Raw genomic sequence first — 18,141 nt, 5'->3', positions numbered from 1 at the left:
ATTTCATCAATTCCCAGTATGGAACCGATGACGGAAATGGCCTTATTCTTCCTCCATCAACACATGTGCTACCATGGAAAATTCATTTTATATGCATCCCTCGAAGGCGTTTTTATAAATAATCTACTGATTTATTTTTTTTTATCCACAATAAACCTCTGCTCATCCGTACAAGATCTGGACAGAAGCAGAAGGTGGGTTTCGGTTCAAAAACAGTCGGTGCGCATGCCCCAGTCGGTGTCATGCGTTCCGTTGCACAAAAGGCAACGACTGCAACGGCAAGATGCACAAAACGCATAACACGGCGACAAAATGTCGATAAAATGAGCATTTCGACGATCCAAAAGGCAACGAGAAGACTGTAGGAGGACAAAACGGCTTGCTCCATTTGACGGAGTGACTTTCAAACGTACGGCTCTCGGTCAGCCTCCCTACCTAATAGTGTCAAGTCTATTTTTTGTTCGTTAGACAGAACTACTCTACAACTCGTAAACTCTAGGGGCATCTGTGCGGCAATTTTCCACCGAATGTGCATCTAAAAATCGAATCTTCCTTACATCATCGGCGAGAGCCGAGCTGCTCGGTGTCAAAATGGCGTTCATTTTTCTTTCGGCTTTGGTTCACTAGCTACCGACAGTCTCTTCTCCGGTGGAAACTGCTTCATCCGAAATACTGCACCAATGTGAATGAGTACTCTAAATTCTGCATCCACTCGAATGGAGCAGCTTGACGATCGCTTTCGACCGAGGATTGAGTTAATCGAAGATGGCACAACTCTTTTCGCTTCATTCGCCACGAACGATGATTTTCTCCCGGCCTGCACGGTAACGAACGAGCAGCATTTTCCGCAGCACGATTTCGGTTTTGGCAGAGGAAGCGTGGCACAAATGGCAGTTAAGCAACATGGCCCAAAGCAATGGAGGACCCAGAAACGCTGGTTACGTTACATTTTCTTGCAATTAAAGATAACTTGTAGAATTTGTGTAAACAATTATTGTAAATATATTACAAGTATGAGTGACAGCACCTTAATGCTTTCTATGTTTTCAGATTTAGTTAGACATAACTCTTTTAACAAAAAAACCCATGATTGATTATCACGATCCACGATCACGTCGATATCCCGACACTTTTAACACAAAATTCAATAAATATAAAACTATGCTATGTCCCATCAATATACCAACACGTCGTACCAAATTACTTTACACTTGGTATCAGACTCATAACAATGGCATCCACGCGATCTTTTACTTTCACTACCATCGCCGCCTGAACCATACTCCCATTATTACTGAGAGTAAAACACAACAAATCCAAACGAAAAAAAGAATGCCCCACACCTAAACCACGACTAAAAATATGGCTCGCAATCGCCTGTCTAACACATAGTACAAATTCGTGAGATGATGCAGTTCTCCCTGAATGTAGCATCGTGAGCTTTTTCATCATGGTACAAACTTTCCATAAGAACCACATAAATATGGATCCGGTCATGCAGCTACACCACTCCTAAAGAAAGGTAGTTCCGGCAGAATCAAACACCACAACGAAAGACCGTAGTCCCGCAGTTTAATAATGGATCACGGAATCCGCGCGGCAGGTTAATGAAAAAGAACTCTTACGTCCTCGCAAACAGCACATCACGAAATGAGCATCGAAACAGGAATACAAAGTACGAAGCACATCGTTTAATGGAGTGCACCACCTTAGAGGTGCAGTTTACGGTCTACTGTTCGGTTGCATACACATCCCACCCTTCGAATTCATTCATCTAATGCCCTTCTACCTTCCTCCAGAAAACGCTTTTTCTCACGATTCCGGGATGGAAAATTAATATTAATTGAGTCACGATTAAACTGGCTGAGTAGATATCTCGCGATCATTACAGTTTAAACCATCCCAGCAAGAAAGTCTATAAGAGAATATAAGGAAGCATAGCGGAGGAACTTCAACCCAATCTGTCAGATCATTTTACATAGTAGGAGGAAGGTGTGACATCTGCACTACGTATGATTTATACTTGGTTATTACATGAGTAAGTGAAAAGATGAACATTTAAATAGTTCGATTGACAAAACGATAGTATAATTTCTTCTCTGATTTCAACCGAATGCAACTTAGAAATAATCTTCATTGTAACCCTTTACATGACGAACTTTCCCTAGATCCGAAATTGGTAAAATACACCACAACTAGTCTTCAACACTTAAACTGCAAATCGTTCCTCTGTCCAATTCAATTCAAAGCCCCAAAAACAGCGTTCCACTAGTTCCATTTCTAATCGAGCCCCACTTCAGAAAACATTTACCCAACCATGGTCATATGACTTTACCCAAAGCACTTGCCTTACAAAACGCTGGCGGGTAAGCTTCCAACGTGATGACGGTTAATGCCTGACGGTCCGAGCGCGAGAAAGATCGATGATACGTTAAAATGACCAATGATGCAGACAAATTGTCTCCCGGAACAAAAATAGCTGAACCCCGCCGCCTCCTCAAACTCCAAGCGCCGCACAACCGTAACGAAAATTTCGATCAAGAATCGTTAACTCTTTCTCTGTTTTCCAACACATCAATTACGAATCTTTGCTACTTTTCCCAGTCTGCATGAGACAGAGAAAAAAAAAACGGCCGACCATCACTTGGATCACTGCGGAACACCTCATTACAGCAAGAAGAAAAAAAGACTTTTTTGTGTGATCACATGCGCAGAAATTCACTTCCGACGAGGGATCTTAAATCAAACGAAAAGGCACTGAGCTCACTGAGAGCATTCCATTATCTACTTTTGATACACTCTTTTTTATTAAATTGAAATTCCAATTACATAACTACGGGCTGATGTCGCCAGATGGAAGAAGAGTCTTGTTGAGGAAATGGTGAAGAAATTTTCGATCAACATCTTCCGAGTCGAATGTGCGCTGTTCTTTAAATTTATTGGAAACTACTTCACACTGTCCACTTCTTTCTTTCTGAACCAGACCGCACATTCTTTAGTGACATTATCATTTTCCATTCATCTGCCGCGTTGTTTTAACAAAGAAACAGATTAAACATAAATACTACCGACGAACAACATCGTTGCCCAAGAAATGGCACAATTATTTAAGTTGAAAAAAAGCTGAAATAATATTTCCAGCACATTGTGAAATAAGCTACACTGCAGTAAGGACAAGAAACTGTAAGAAACTGTACGTTTCTTTGGGGCAATAAACTAACGAGTTGCGTTGAACGAAGACGCACAAAAACAAGTTGTCACCAGGAATGTAATCCTGGAGATGAAAATACCGACCGAACGGCTTGTCGATGGAGAGGAAATCGTTCCAACGCTATTACGATACAACTTCAAACAGTCACAACAATCCTGCAGATGTAACACGTCCAACGGAACAAGATTTATCGATTTAATCGGCGGGACTGCAAGTCAACGAAGACAAGGGACGCATCCCATCGGATAGTTCAAAGTATAGGGGGGTATCCATTTCTTGACTCGATGGCGATTGCTTTCATAGAGAAGACCCACAAATGTGTTCTATCACTCCTCATCCCGCTCCTTTTGGTGGTTTGAATAATGGTGGAAAGATGTTCTTGTCCAGAAACGCGGCTTCTTGCGTTACTTAGGCTACTGATTCCATTTGTGGTTTGTGAGTACATACGAAATGAACGAGTTTTCGATGCGTTGTCGCATGAACAAAGTAGGGTTCATAGTAGAATTATACATCAGACAAGCTGTATTGTGTGTGTGATATCAATTTACAGCTTACAAAGTTTACAGACAAAATTGCATGCTTGTAAATGCAAAATCATTACACGGGAATACGTATGCCAATTACACATGGTTATTGGTGTAATATCTTACCATCACACTGCTGCTCAGTATTAAAACATCAAAAAGAAATATAACCCGCTTAATCGATCGATAGATGCAGCCAATTTTGAAAACATTATCAATCGATTTTAGTTTCCCACGACATCACAATCCTTTTTTTGCTATAGGATCGCGCAATACTTTGTAACGAAGGTGTTGAATATAGCAAAGAAACTTTAATTTGGCGAAAAACTTACATAACTTCTCGATCGCAACGACTCTCAAGCATAATCGCACGGAAAAAAGAGCATGTGAAGACAAACGTTGCCTTCCCGAATGCTTCGAACTTGACGGACGAGGTTATGACCTTTACCCGGCGAAGCGAGAGATTGTGGATGTTTCCATGCTATGCATAACTCCGTCACAAGCCTATCGTCTAAGACCAATCCTCGCCGTCTACCACTGCACAATTGGAAAAAGAAATTATCCAACAATGACCTCATCAATCATCGGGAATTATACGTCGGAGACGAGACTTCACGGGGTGCCTTAGCAAGACCCCGTTGATATCAGAGTTCGAGGTGTATGTTGGTGCTGAAGTCTATTTAACTTGGGAACTTCAATAAAAACTATGCGAGCATCACGTAGACTCAGCACGAGCAAGTCCTCGGGGTACTGTTCCTTGGTTAGCTCGGTTGGAATTCGTTGTAGGTGGTGACGCCAGCTTTGCTAACAACATCGCACATAACTATGTACCACCCAAACCTACGACAGGTCGATCAAGTTACCGTGCACGAAAGCCAACCAAACCAACGTTAGTGCCTTTTTTGTGTTTATTTTTGCCTTTGCCAAAAAAAAAATCAATATTTGCACCCCACTCCGGTTATCGAGTTCCGTCTAGTCTATGGACGTTTAGAGGGTAACTTTACACTGACCATAACAGTGCGACTGCTACCCTAACAGCTCTCAAGTGTATGCACACAAGAGTTCGTACAACACATTTAACACGCTGCAACCCATACAGGCACAGCTTACAACACTGGTCGAATTGTTGAATAATCCAACTATATACAAAAGAAACTTCGGCACCTAATCCTAACAGGGTCCACACTTACATGTCAAAAAACGACGAAATTCGGTATCAATAAAATAATAGCGCACACTCGTCAGGTTTCGCTCCATAATGGTAGAAATTTTTACTTTTTGACAAGCTGTTTGAAATCCTGTCGAATTGATAACGTCAAAAGTATACTTTCTTGTGTCTCTACTGCTACGGTACATGCTACGTTGCTTTCCAACAACCGTCGTTACCATAACTGGAATAGGAGTAAAACTGCAATAGAAACATATGATTAGCATAACAACATTAGGGATACGGAGGACGTATTTGTGGACATAAAAAAACAACTACAAACGAGTTCAAAGAAGGGTTAAACGATACATTGTTAAATCAAAAACACATTTTTGATAATACACAAATGGCGAATGAGAGAAAATTATGCGTCCACCTATCTGATTAATATCAAATATTATCGTGATTTGCATCAAATTAATCTGACATTTTCCCTTCCATTTAATAGTTGTTAGAATTCCAGACAATTCATCTTTTAAATGACATGTTTCCGGCATATTTTGCACTGGTGAAAGCTGGATTTTGCAGATAAAAATCAGTCTTCTCTTGAAGCGATCCAGCTGCTTCTAGTAAATAGTGTAGTAACAGCGAAACGGCTCCTTTCTCCCCACTCAGCAGGACATACTATTGTGATAGTATAGTCATCATTTAGTTTTCACATACAAAAAGGACAAAAACGACATTTCATCCATAATGCGTTAGGCTTAGTCAACCTTTCCGTTCAAAAATAATCCATTGCTCACGATTGTCCCATTACAGAAGAGGTTTCTTGGCGAATTTTCTGCCAATACTTGGGCTTTGAATGCGTTTTTTCACTCTCGCCCTCTGCACGTTTTCAAGATCTTTCCACACAGTCAACTTTAGAAGATACGCGCAAACCCGAAACAAGTGAAACGATCGTCGTGACCATTGTTTTCTTCGAGCTAGTGGTAAACAAAAAGATGTAATCTTCTGCAGAGTGGTCCACCTGGTGGCGCTCCAAGTTGATGCTTGTCGCCGTGAAGTAACCACACACACACACCACACACCAAATGTCATATTACCCTCGTCTCCTGCTCTGGCACACCGTTTTCCTACTTGCAGCAATTGCACGATCACCCGCAGATCATAGATCAAAAACGTGGAGTGCGCACGAAAGGAAAACTCTCGGGGTTGGTTGACCGGAAGAGCATTGGGGAAATTTGTGATAAATTTTCACGATTAGCAGAAGACAAATGATGTCGCTGAATGCGCCTTCGTACCGGTTGTACGTCCGCGTACACTGTTGCCGTAAGTACCCACTTACCAACGGTAAAAATACCACCTCCACCATTCGTCCATCAATGCGCGCCTGCTGAAATCTCTTTGCCGCTTCAAGTTGCGGCAAAATTGTCCACCTTTCCCTCCGTCGGCGTGCGTGAAAGTGTCAAACAAGAAAGACACGCGAACGTATGGCTTTAGCAGGGTGGTTGGACACACAGGCTTGTTGGGAGGAGGATTTAGGCTCATAATAAGGGATTACAACTATCGGGGCTACAGGCCGCGGACAGATGATGGTGATGGAATTTCATTTCCTCTCCCGTAATGTCTACCGATAATGATGTAAATTTATCATAAGAGTGTTGCCTCCTGCCGAGTGAACCGAGAAGATGATAATTCAGCTTCAAGCGTTCACACTCCAATGAAGTCGTTTATTTGACTCTAACTGGACTTAAATGAACATCTTACCGATGGCATTTTCAACTATTTTCTCTGGCACGTTTCAAGCGTGCTTCTCCAATAATCGGTTGATAATGCCAGTACGATCGTCAGCCGGGTGCTTATTTTGTTTACAGATTTTTGCTAAAATAATACTCTTTGGTCGTATTATTACACCATTTTATCAACACACATGCATTGCAGAAAACTTTCCCACCACCTAATGCATATAATTACTATCAGCTTATCTTCATACCATAATACAGCACTATTTTCAACGTTCTATTTTCAAAAAATTGAGGTTCAAACACGAATATAATAAAGTCTCATCCGATATTTTTGCCAATCGCAAAATACATTCATTACTAGTGGCGTGTAGATGCAAAATTTCTCTTAACCATTCATGAATGAAATGATAATAGCGCAAAAAAATACCCCGCATGAGGTAATAACTACACCAAATCATACTTAACCCGAGGGTTCGAAAGTGAATGAAGATCAGCCAGACGTCAGCATCACAGCGTGCACGGATGAAAGGAAGAGCGGAAACAAAGTGCGATTTTGCCGCCGTCCCAACTCCATCCGTCCCTTCCAATTAGGCATCATTAATCAAACGCAGTACCGAAACGTTTGCGAACAGAAGGGCACGTTTTGGTGGATACGGGAAGATACGGCAAGGCATGGCAATTGCCCGGTTTGCAGACGCTTCTCCTAACCATTTCCTACACAAAACAATCACCGCGAGACACGGCAATGCAATAGCCATCAGTGCAATGGCTAAATAACCATTCATCTAGTTTCGTACTCGGTGCTGCATCAGAAACAACGACTGCTGGCGGGAAGCCTAATGAAGTACCAATCCACCGCCCTGCACTAAGACTAACCTTCAGATGCGATCATTTACATAAAAGCAACCCAAACATCCATACGAGCTAGTAGAAACCACTACCACCGCGATGGGTGGTAATGTAATGATACGTTGCAATACGAATGAACGACGGAATCATTGCTACCGACGAGTTGTTAGTTGCAGATTTGCACTCATTTCTGTCCTAAAAGCCACCGTGCTATTGCAGGGACGGCCATCGGATAACATAATTAATTCATTTCTTTGAAAATTGCCCTCCATCAGGTCGGACTAAGAGAAGCTGCTGGTGTCCAATGTTCTCTTCGATGGATGGAGCGTATGTGCGCGCGAAATATGCAAGCAAAGTGCATGAGCTGTGTGACAGTCAATCATGATTACGCGAACAACTGTGGGAGCAACATAACGACCAAACCCGGCACAATCCCGTTTTCCCGCAAATGCATGCGCAATACCATTAACACGATTCTACACGATACCGACGATGAGAGGAATGTGGCCGTAGCGGTTTCCTTACAAAGTGTATTTTGGAGAGCTCAGGTGGGACACGGATTGGAACACTGTCGTAAATTTAAAATTATTCAAACCAATCTAGTACCGTAATGTCCCGGCATATATAGGCCACGAAGCTAGTATTGGTGCGCTATTTGCACTATAATAGTAAATTAAGTTTCGATAAGGATCAGAATACACACTAGACACTAGATAGAAGTAACGAATTGCTAGGTTAAGCCGACGATCTAATGACGTACAAAACCTATTGATACCACGCAATTGGATAGTCAGTCCTCTTTACGAGGGAATGATCCGGATGACAATTTGTTTATTTATTTATTTATTAATTTTTCATTCAAATTGTCTGTCTCTACGGGCTATCCTTAAACTAGAGTAGGGGGGACTGAATTATGATGAGAAGTAAAGGATTTTTATGAAGTAAAGGAAGTGGACTCTAGAAGGCGGGTTGGGAAGTGGAAAATAGGAAAGTTGAAGTCGAACAGCTCGTGATCTCTGTTGAAAGAGATCGATTTTTGGCCAGAGATCATTCTGGCCAAAAACCGAACAGCGGGAAGGGATGAAAATGGGTGGTCTATCACGAAGTCGACGAGACGGGACATACAGGGGTATAGAAGATAAAAGTGAAGGAACGTCGAGTTCAGAGGAAAGGATACATGCGATGAAGTAGGACTGCGCGTGCGAATGGCGGGATCTAATATCTATTAGAGCCAAAATACGGCAGCGGAGAGAATATGAGGGCACAGGAACGTTGTAACCGTGTAGAAATCTGCGGACAGCGAGGCGCGTAAACTTCCTCTGAACCCTCTCTATTCTCTGCATAGCGGTTTCTCCGGCTGGAGTCCACACTACGCTTCCATAATCCAGAACGGAGAGAACCCAACAACAGTACAGTGCCTTTAAACATAAAGGATCTCTGATCTCAGAAGCCATGCGGAAAATTAGGCCTAGTGCTCTATTAGCTTTATTAACTACATGGTTAATGTGTTCATCGAACGAGAGTCCCTAATCCAACCAGACCCCAAGTTCTTTCACGGTGGTTACTCTACTCATTTGGGTGCCGCATTAGGAATAGTCCCATAACAGCCGAGCAGCAGAAGGCCTTCCGAAAGAGACGACACAACATTTAGGAGAGCCGAGCACCAACTCATTGTTCAAACACCAAACAGAAAAGTCACTAAGAAAGCGTTGGAGAGATCGACAGTCGGAGGACGAAGACACGGGGAGAGTGATTTTGATATCATCAGCAAAAAGAAGGTGTCCATCAGTTGGAAGAACATTGATGCAGTCATTGATGAATAGGGTAAAAAGGATAGGACTAAGTGCACTTCCCTAAGGAACGCCAGACAAGCCCACAAATAACGATGAAAACGAGTGTTCCAATCTGACCGAATAAGATCGATTCCAAAGAAAGAATCCGATCCAGGACAAGATTGGTCCTCCAAACCAAAGTTTCTCCAATTTTGCAAGCAGTAGGTCATGTGGCAAACTATCAAAAGCTGCTTTGAAGTCAGTATACATAGTGTCTACTTGACGTTTATAGACAATGTTGGACATACTAACAGACACAAAACACATAAGATTTGTCGAAGTGTCAAAGTTTAAATGTAATTTAAATAATTTACATTTACAAAAATAAACTTTTCGAATTTAAAACAACATTTTTGTAAAACCAAAACTTCAATTTTGATACGTTTCACATGCTTGTCATGAAGGAATTCCAACCATTCGAAAACGTTCATGACACGTACTAAAGATTGTGTTGAAAACATGAACTTATGGGGCGCCCATATCAAGCAAACAGGCGTCGCAAACAATTAATACGATTAATAAGGAACCACCCCGAAGAGGTCCCATGCCGATGATAACTGCTGCAATGCATAGCAACTGAAACACGGTTCAAATGATAACAGCAATTTCTAGGTTCAATGTAAATGGTTGCTTGCATACCATCACTTTTGCTCTTGGGATGGAAAAATGCAAAAACCTGATTTTTTTTCCTACGACTAACAAGATTAATTAACATCTCATCTTATTGCATCACCAATGTGCAGGAAACCTGCCACTCTAACATAAGGAAATGTGATGACGTCTGTAACGCTCCAGCAAATCGGTAAACCAGACGAGCAAGATTAAACTAAACAGCACACCGCCACCAATGATCATGTCGTTAATGAGGATGAAGTCGTCAATTTCGTGCCCCCCTAATTAACAAGCTGAGTGCAAGGTATTTTAAAATAACATCAACTCAATCCGCGCCCCCTGCTCGCTGTCACCGGCTCTTACTCTAACCGGGAAAAAATATTTCCTTGTTTTGCAACTCGAATAAGCATTCCACTAAGGCGGGATATATTACCCTAATTGAAACAAAAAAATGCTGCTTTGTATTTTCTCTGCCAAACCAATTTTTGGCACTGCAAGGAGATGCAAACATTCAATCATTCAAAAATGTAGGAGGAAAATTGGGTCGAAAATCTAAAAAGAAGAAAGTCACATGACTTTTTCCCGTAAATATGCATGTAAACCACACGCCATGATGCACAGAACTGTCTCTTTCTGTCCTTTTCTTTAAACATTCCTAGACCGTGGGAAACTGCAACGACTAATTGCTTGACAAAATGTCACCACAGAGCGCACCCGCGGACAGCGGAATTCCCAGGATTTCTCCCTCGCTGTAGGAGAAGCACCAGTTCCACACAACGGAAAGCCCGCCAGCCAAACCGTACCATTGCTTCATACAATTTTTCCCACCCCAAAAAACGATTCTCGTGGAAAAATTACGTTATTTCTAATGGGGACGTACACTTCCTCCGGTAACTTCTTGGAAAAGAAATTAAAAATAAAATAATGTCATGAGCACATGTTCCTGTGCGCAAACAGCACACATTTATGACGCATAGCTTCGCCGGTCTTTGTTTCAAAACGATTAACACGAAAATTCCCTACCACGTTAGAACGGGTCACAGCTACCACTTCTAACTGCCATAAATTAAATACCTAGCATGGACATATTTGCATTACACACGCGTCCGGAGAGTCTCTTGAGACATCAGCCTCACAGGAACGAAGCAACATTAGTTGCGTAAACATGTGACCGGCAGTGAATGTGTTGTTAGCAGTAGTTCAAAACATCGAAAACTGTTGTCGTGTAGTTAAAGCCACATGAACGTTACTCTGATTCCAATTCCCTTACGAGGGTCTTGCCGGACCACACACACACACGGGGAAGAATACATGTACATTGTGTCCCCCTTTTTAATGCTCCATTGATCAAAAGCCTTAACTAAAAAACGCTCCAACTATTCCTATGCGCAAAGACTGCATGCCCTAACGCCACCGTGACTTCGTAGATGGTCATGGAAAACAGGTATCCCCCCTAATAGAATTATGAACGAACGTTTCATGAGAGGATCAAATAATTCTTTACAACGTTGTATTGTGTACCTTCGTGCCATTACCATTCTTTTCCTCCCCATGGGGAGGTTAGGAAAATCCAGTGTAACCGATGCGTACAACGTCATCGACCGCCTGCCTTGTCAGTCAGCCAAGAACTATACACTTCATGCTCCAGTAGTTCCAGCGTACAGAACCTAGACGATGGTGGGACACTGAGAGCGCAAGTATACGGGTAGGCTTCGAGCGTTATGCATTTCATAACCGTGCAGCAGTCAGTTCGTTCTCAAGCCTTTAGCATTTGAGAAACCTCTCACTGGTTGCTACCAAACGTATCCAATCTGCATGCTTGCGGGAAAGTTCGCCATAAGTCTGATGCATAAGAGAGGAGGTGTGGGCCATGTGAGCAGGAACAGAACCGGTCTCCATGGTCATCATGTGTATTTTGCATAAATCAGGAACCCTTGGAGCCCTGCGGCACGGAGGTTCAAGTTTGAAATAATAGTAACGCTACCACACTTCATGAACACACATCGTACGCTCATAAAAGGTTACGCGTGTAAGGGAAATCGATTATAAAATGCACGCATGATGGTTTGTAGAGGCAGAGGTGGAGTCGGTTGGAGACATTTCTAGCGTAACATACTAAAATCAACGCCCAACTAAATGAACATAAAGGTGAGCGAAGCCATAACAATTTTAGGACATCTATGGAAGGAAAACATAGAAAACGTTCGTTGTTTTCTTCGATTCAAATTGTAAACTGAAATGAATCGGTCGAATATTTCAGAAGCCCTAAAATACACAAACCTTGTAACCGGAGACATTACGTTACATAAGAACAGAATTTTGTGTGAACGATGGAGCAACTATCGTATAATAAGGTGATGCATATTTGAAATATTTTAACACATAACACTTATTTCCGTTTTTAAAAATGTTAAAGGATCGATTACTACTGAGTCCGAAAAGTAAGGTGACATTGGATGTCAAGCCCCTTGTTTTTATTTTTTCGTTTGTCAATATGTATGTTTTTGACAGTTCTGCCACGTTTCAAGTCACAACATCAACCCGGCTAGGAGTGACAATTTGTTTCCGGAGCTGCACCAAGTGTTTTTGTCCATATTGACCATGTCCAAGCTTGTGGAGCATCGCACATGTATCACATTTTATTTGCGCAATGAAATTAACGCTGCGGAACCATTGCGGATATTACAAAAAGCCTTCGAGGGCCGTCCGGGGAGTCCATCCACCTCGACCGACAACGCCCACGTCGACTAAATCAAGGATTTGGTGGTCAATAATCGTTGGTTGACGATACGAAACCTTTCGGAAAGTGTTGGGATTTCTAAAGCCTCGGTCAACATCATCCTGAAAGACGTTTTAGGGTTGAAACGGTATAAGTCTCGCCTGGTGCTGAAATGTCTGAACCTGCTCGAAAAGCATAATCGCGTCCAAGTCTGCAAAACGATGCTGGCAGACTACGCTGGAAAGCTGAAATCGATTATAACTGGCGACGAAATGTGGATTTACGCATGCGATTTGGAAAAAAACGGACCAGCTCAGCGAGTACCGTTCCCCGAACGAGTCGAGGCCTAAGAAGTCGCGCCAAAGCAGTTTGAAAATCAAGGTAAAGCTGAAGGTATTCTTTGATTACCGTGGGGTGGTTCACAAGGAATTTCTTCCGAAGGGTCAAACGGTGTACAAAGAGTACTGTTCTAAGCGTAATGCGGCGGTTGTGCTCCATCCGGCGAAAGTGGCCGGATTTGTGGAAAAACAACAGCTGGTTTTTGCACCACGATAATGCGCTCCTTCCCATACGGCCATTTGAGGGAGTTTTTCGCAACAACTGGCATCCGTATTGTTCCGCAACCGCCGTATCCGCCAGGTTTGGCACCAGCCGACTTCTGGCTGTTCAACAAGCTAAAACGGCCGCTTCGGGAACACCGTTTCAACACCAGCGAAGAGATAGAAGCCGCAGCGACGGCGGAATTAAAGAACATCCCAGCATTCACATTTTCCACCTGCTTCGAGGAGTGGGAGAAGAGGTCCTTCATTCATCCTTCAGAGGGACCTTCATTTGGTCTAATAAAAAAAAACATTTAAGAAAAAACTCACTTTTTTATAGACTTTGTAAAATCATCCCCTTGGCTTCAAGTCATTCGAACACTTTGTCGAATGAAAAAATAGAGAAAGTTCCGAACGTAACAGAAATTGATACCACCAACAAGTAACATGATGTCTCGAATCTCGTTACCGCTACAACTCACGCCGATGATCACGAGCGAGGTAAATCAAGTGAATTGCCTCCTATTATCGAACGATCGTTTCCTCGCGGCATGTAAATTGGCGAATAAGATTCTCCCGTCTCCTTTATCGTTAGCAATACCTTTAGCATGTTGTTATCCCGCGTGCCGTTCGGGAAGAAAGCTTCGGAAACCACACTGTGCTCATGAAATATACGCTGAGCAATGTGTTGATCGCGGAAAGGTGATAATTGTGCTATACGACTCACGACTTTAGCTGATAGACACCTTCTCATGTGAGACATCTAAGCGATCGAAAATCTTTTCTAAATATTTTCTTCTAAATAACTAAAACATTTAGAAAAAAATCAATCTTTTTTGGGTGGTATTCCGTTCGTGTTTTTTCTTGTTTTTTACCCAATGTCGGCTTAAGCATTCCTTTCCACCTGAACATTCGATAGTAAGCCTTTATTTTTGTCTCACTATTAGACGATGTAGAAGGGTGTGCAAACGCAACCATGCTCTCAAACGAACGGTTAATCCTACAGCGATCTACAACCCGATCAATGCACCGAAAGCCACGGAAGGCGCACCCCAATGGAAAACGATAGATCAGACATTCCAAGTGCTTGTTACCTTTCCAATGATTAATATCTCACCGCGACGTTGACGACAACACAATCGTCCAGACAAACCCCTTTTGCGTGCGTAAACCCACCGGAGCAGTACCAAAGCGCGTTGTATAGCTAGGCTCTCCATAGGCGTTGCCTGCGCACGCGACTCGGCCTTTTGTTCAGCGAATTCCAATCCCCTCGGAAGGGAATTTAAATCTTCCGCGAGCAACCCGTCACGATGATCACGCTCAGTTTGTACCAGTTCTCGAAAGAACGTTTGCTTCGCGCGCTAGAGCACCGTCTCAGGTTCGTTTTTCTTATCAAGCGGCGGACAGAATCGGAACGTAACGGAGCATTACACACTCACTGATGGCGTGGCACGGGAATGTTTCACTATTGCAATTTAATCCCTCCTCCTCCCACCCCCCCCCCCCCCACCCTCCCACGGGATGGGGTACACACATTGTGCGATGGAGGTCTTATCAGCCTTTTTACTTTGTCTCACTCTCTTTCTCGCTCCTTCTTGGTGCTGTTTGGCTTGGCAATTTGCAAATGAAACAGAGCGGCAAGATGGGAATGCGTGCCTACAATCTAAGCAATTCCCAGTTCAAGTTCAACCAGTGCGCGATCAAAGTGCAATCATCCCGCCAAGGCATGAGCCAGCAGTCGATGCTCGTGGAGAAAAAAATATAACACTGAGAGTGAGGAGCATCGGACCCATCGGAAGCATGTGGCAACAAGGGAGGACGGTTACGTCTTCATCAAACTTAAACCCGTTTGAACAAGAAGTAGAAACAATTCATAATCTGCAATTCCTTAAAAGTTCATCCGTTATTTCTGCACCAAGCCTTTTTCAGTTAGAACTTCTGGTAAAAAAAACTGTATTTTAAAGGTGTTTGTGTTTCACGAAAATCGATATCAAAGCAAATCATCTCACTATACTCAACTTAACTAAAAATTGAATAAGTCATTGGAACTGAAAATGCCAGTTCCCTACTCCTTTTGAAGTTTTAGAATCAAAGAAAACAAACAAATATCAACAAATTCGTTATGGAACATCACGATCATCATGATTCTGCCAAACTTTCTCAAAAAAAAAAAACCTGCTGCTAACCTATTTTTCCATCTATTTCTGACAAAACCTTGATTACAATTTTGGCAAAGTGCATCTGGCTTTTCCTTCACGGCAAATCATCTCATCTAACTTTCGAACACCCCCAAAACAAACCATTTTCATAAGGTTGACCTCACGGGACAGAGAGAGATGTGAACGTGAAAACTAAAAATACAACTCAATTTTCTGCCACCACTCGTCAGCCGGCAAACACCACGAACACTGTCCAATTTTGTTTCGCCAACCTACCCCCTAATATGTGCTCGTTGATGGGAAGCGAAACAATTGGGGTGTATGTTTGTCTCACAGGGATGGCTTACTGACGGGGTTTGACAAAACGGGAGATTCTACGCCCAGCGAAATAAACATAAAGCGTTCTCGACGCACCATTTTGTTTCTTTTTCTTTTCACTGACGTGACGAACTTCCCTTATCATCTCCGCGTGGGCACAATTATTATTAGTAAACAAAAAGGCCAACCAGACACAGCAAACGAGTGAGTACACGTTTTGGATGTATGGCGCGCGTACAGTGCCCTTCACAACTTGCAAACCGGGTGTGCGTTTTTCCATCATGCTTTCGATAGCAACGTAGCGCCCAACGTCAGACGAGAATGATAAAATAATGACAGTCATCGGTCGCGGGACCGCGATGGAATGTGCGGACTAAAACAAACTCTCCCCAGCATCACACGAAACGAAACAAAGGTTACCCCCCCCCCCTCCCCTGCGTACGGAAGAGGTGAAAGAACTGACGCCTCGTGTGATATCGTTTGGAAAGTGTGGTGATGTTTCGCGATGATGATTATGATCTTGGATTCGCCGAACCTTCCCTGCCCTACCAGCCCCATGGCTAGTCTGGCTTTAAGCTTGTGAGGAATAAATAATACAAAAATGTGCGACTCATTCATCTCTTCTCCCTCGAGGCGCTGGAGTTTATGTGTCTCGACCTAAATTGGGAGGTCAACATCGCTGCTCCAGGTGCGCTCCAGCGAGATATGTTTGCAGACCACAAAGCCCCCGCATCAATCGGTCACGATTCCGATTATTCTGACTTCCACTGGAGCGCATAGTCGTCTGAAGAAACATCGCTCTAAAGCAACCGAAAGCACTCCACGAATGGATAGATCAAGTGAAGAAAAGAAACATCAAACGACACAATAATCGCCCAACTACTACCAATGTTTCTGTGACCACATTTTTGTAGGGTCACTGGAGGAAGGGAAAGCCATTTTTAGGCCACGAAAAGACACCAAAGAGACCCAACAAGCGACCCCTTGCTGATCACCGTTTGTGCACGGATTGGCGAAAGTCCGAAACTGGTGCAAGTAATTAGGCTGACATAAATTTGACTTGTTACATTTTCCTGGACATCTGTTGGGTATACTTTGAAGCGCGTCCCATGCACTTCGAATAATGAAGCAAACTAACAAGACTTCTTCATGTTTTATAAAAAGAAAGTTCTACGAGTATTTCACGTATTTTTCTCCTTTTGGAAAACTGCTTCAGAAGTCCTTTTTTTTTATTCGTTGACTCAATTTTACCCATAACTAGATGAAGGGCTGAATTGAATGTCTGACTCCAAGAAATACTTTTACTATCTCTATAAACAAGTACACCAAGTTGAATGGGCAATCCACAAACAAAACTTCATTTGTTAGATAAATCTATGGCCAAGCCATGGACAAGAAATTTATGTGATTCTACAGAATAAATTCTATGACATCTTCCAAACCATAGAACACTACCATTTAACGTTCGCGTAAGTACCCGCGATGAAATAAGAGCACAACTCATCCAGCTTGATCGTGAAACTAAAGAATTGATCTCTGAAAAGAACATGCTTTGTAGGCAATACCAAAAGAACAGGAAATAGGGTCTTCTGTTGTGTCTTCCGTAAGGCGGCCAAACTAATCGAAGGTAGGCTGAGGTGTCATAACAAATAACCATTTTCAGAGATGGTTAGGAATCTTCCAAAAAATAAACAATTCCTATTCTGACCATGCATTAGGCATAAACAGGACCTCACGAAGAGAAATTTAAATAATTATTAAATACAGCGTTTCCTTCAAGGCACCAGGGCCGGACGGCTTTTTCAACATCTGCCTAAAACATCTTGGATCCAACTCTCTGACCCTACTTACCAACATCTTCAATCGGTGCCTTGAGTTAGGATATTTCCCAACCCGATGGAAACATGCAATGGTTATCCCTATCAGGAAACCTGGAAAAGATCCCTGTATGGCTTCCAGCTATAGGCCTATCTCGTTATTGTGCGTCCTTAGCAAAATCCTGAAACGCATTATCTATATCAGAATGGAAGATCATTGCTCTGTACATAACACCCTGACTGAGGCTCAATTCGGGTTTAAGACAGGACACTCCACGGCACATCAGCTACAACGCTTGGTTGACATCATAAACAAAGGCAAAAGCCGTGGATGGTCAACCGCTATAACACTACTTGACATAACCAAGGCTCTTGATAATGTTAAGCACTGTACGCTCTTGCGTAAATTGAAAGCATAAGGTTTTCCCATTTACATTGTAAAAATAATTCAAAGCTATCTGTGTAACCGAACATCAGCAGTACATTTGGGCTCAATAATATCGGACCACTATACCAACAGTGCAGATGTTCCGCAGGGGAGCGTCCTAGGACCTCTCTTGTACAATTGTTACACCGCTGATGTCCCATGTCTAAAACAACACACACATCTTGCATGTTATGCAGATGACACTGCAATTTTGTATAGCTCTTCGGTCTATGCAAGGCTTC

At 42.6% G+C, this 18,141-nt stretch overlaps 1 protein-coding gene and 1 pseudogene across 1 annotated transcript in view; both read left to right on the top strand.

The window, feature by feature from the left end:
• Positions 1 to 18,141, top strand: part of LOC126556435 (uncharacterized) — a 507,197-nt gene that overhangs the window by 236,418 nt on the left and 252,638 nt on the right. The window lies entirely within an intron of this gene.
• LOC126567391 (uncharacterized) lies at positions 12,522 to 13,112 on the top strand (annotated as a pseudogene).

The sequence above is a fragment of the Anopheles maculipalpis genome, chromosome 2RL, assembly GCF_943734695.1.
Source record: "Anopheles maculipalpis chromosome 2RL, idAnoMacuDA_375_x, whole genome shotgun sequence".
Taxonomy (NCBI): domain Eukaryota; kingdom Metazoa; phylum Arthropoda; class Insecta; order Diptera; family Culicidae; genus Anopheles; species Anopheles maculipalpis.
Note: the sequence above shows the minus strand (reverse complement) of the source record. Positions and strands in the feature narration are given on the sequence as shown.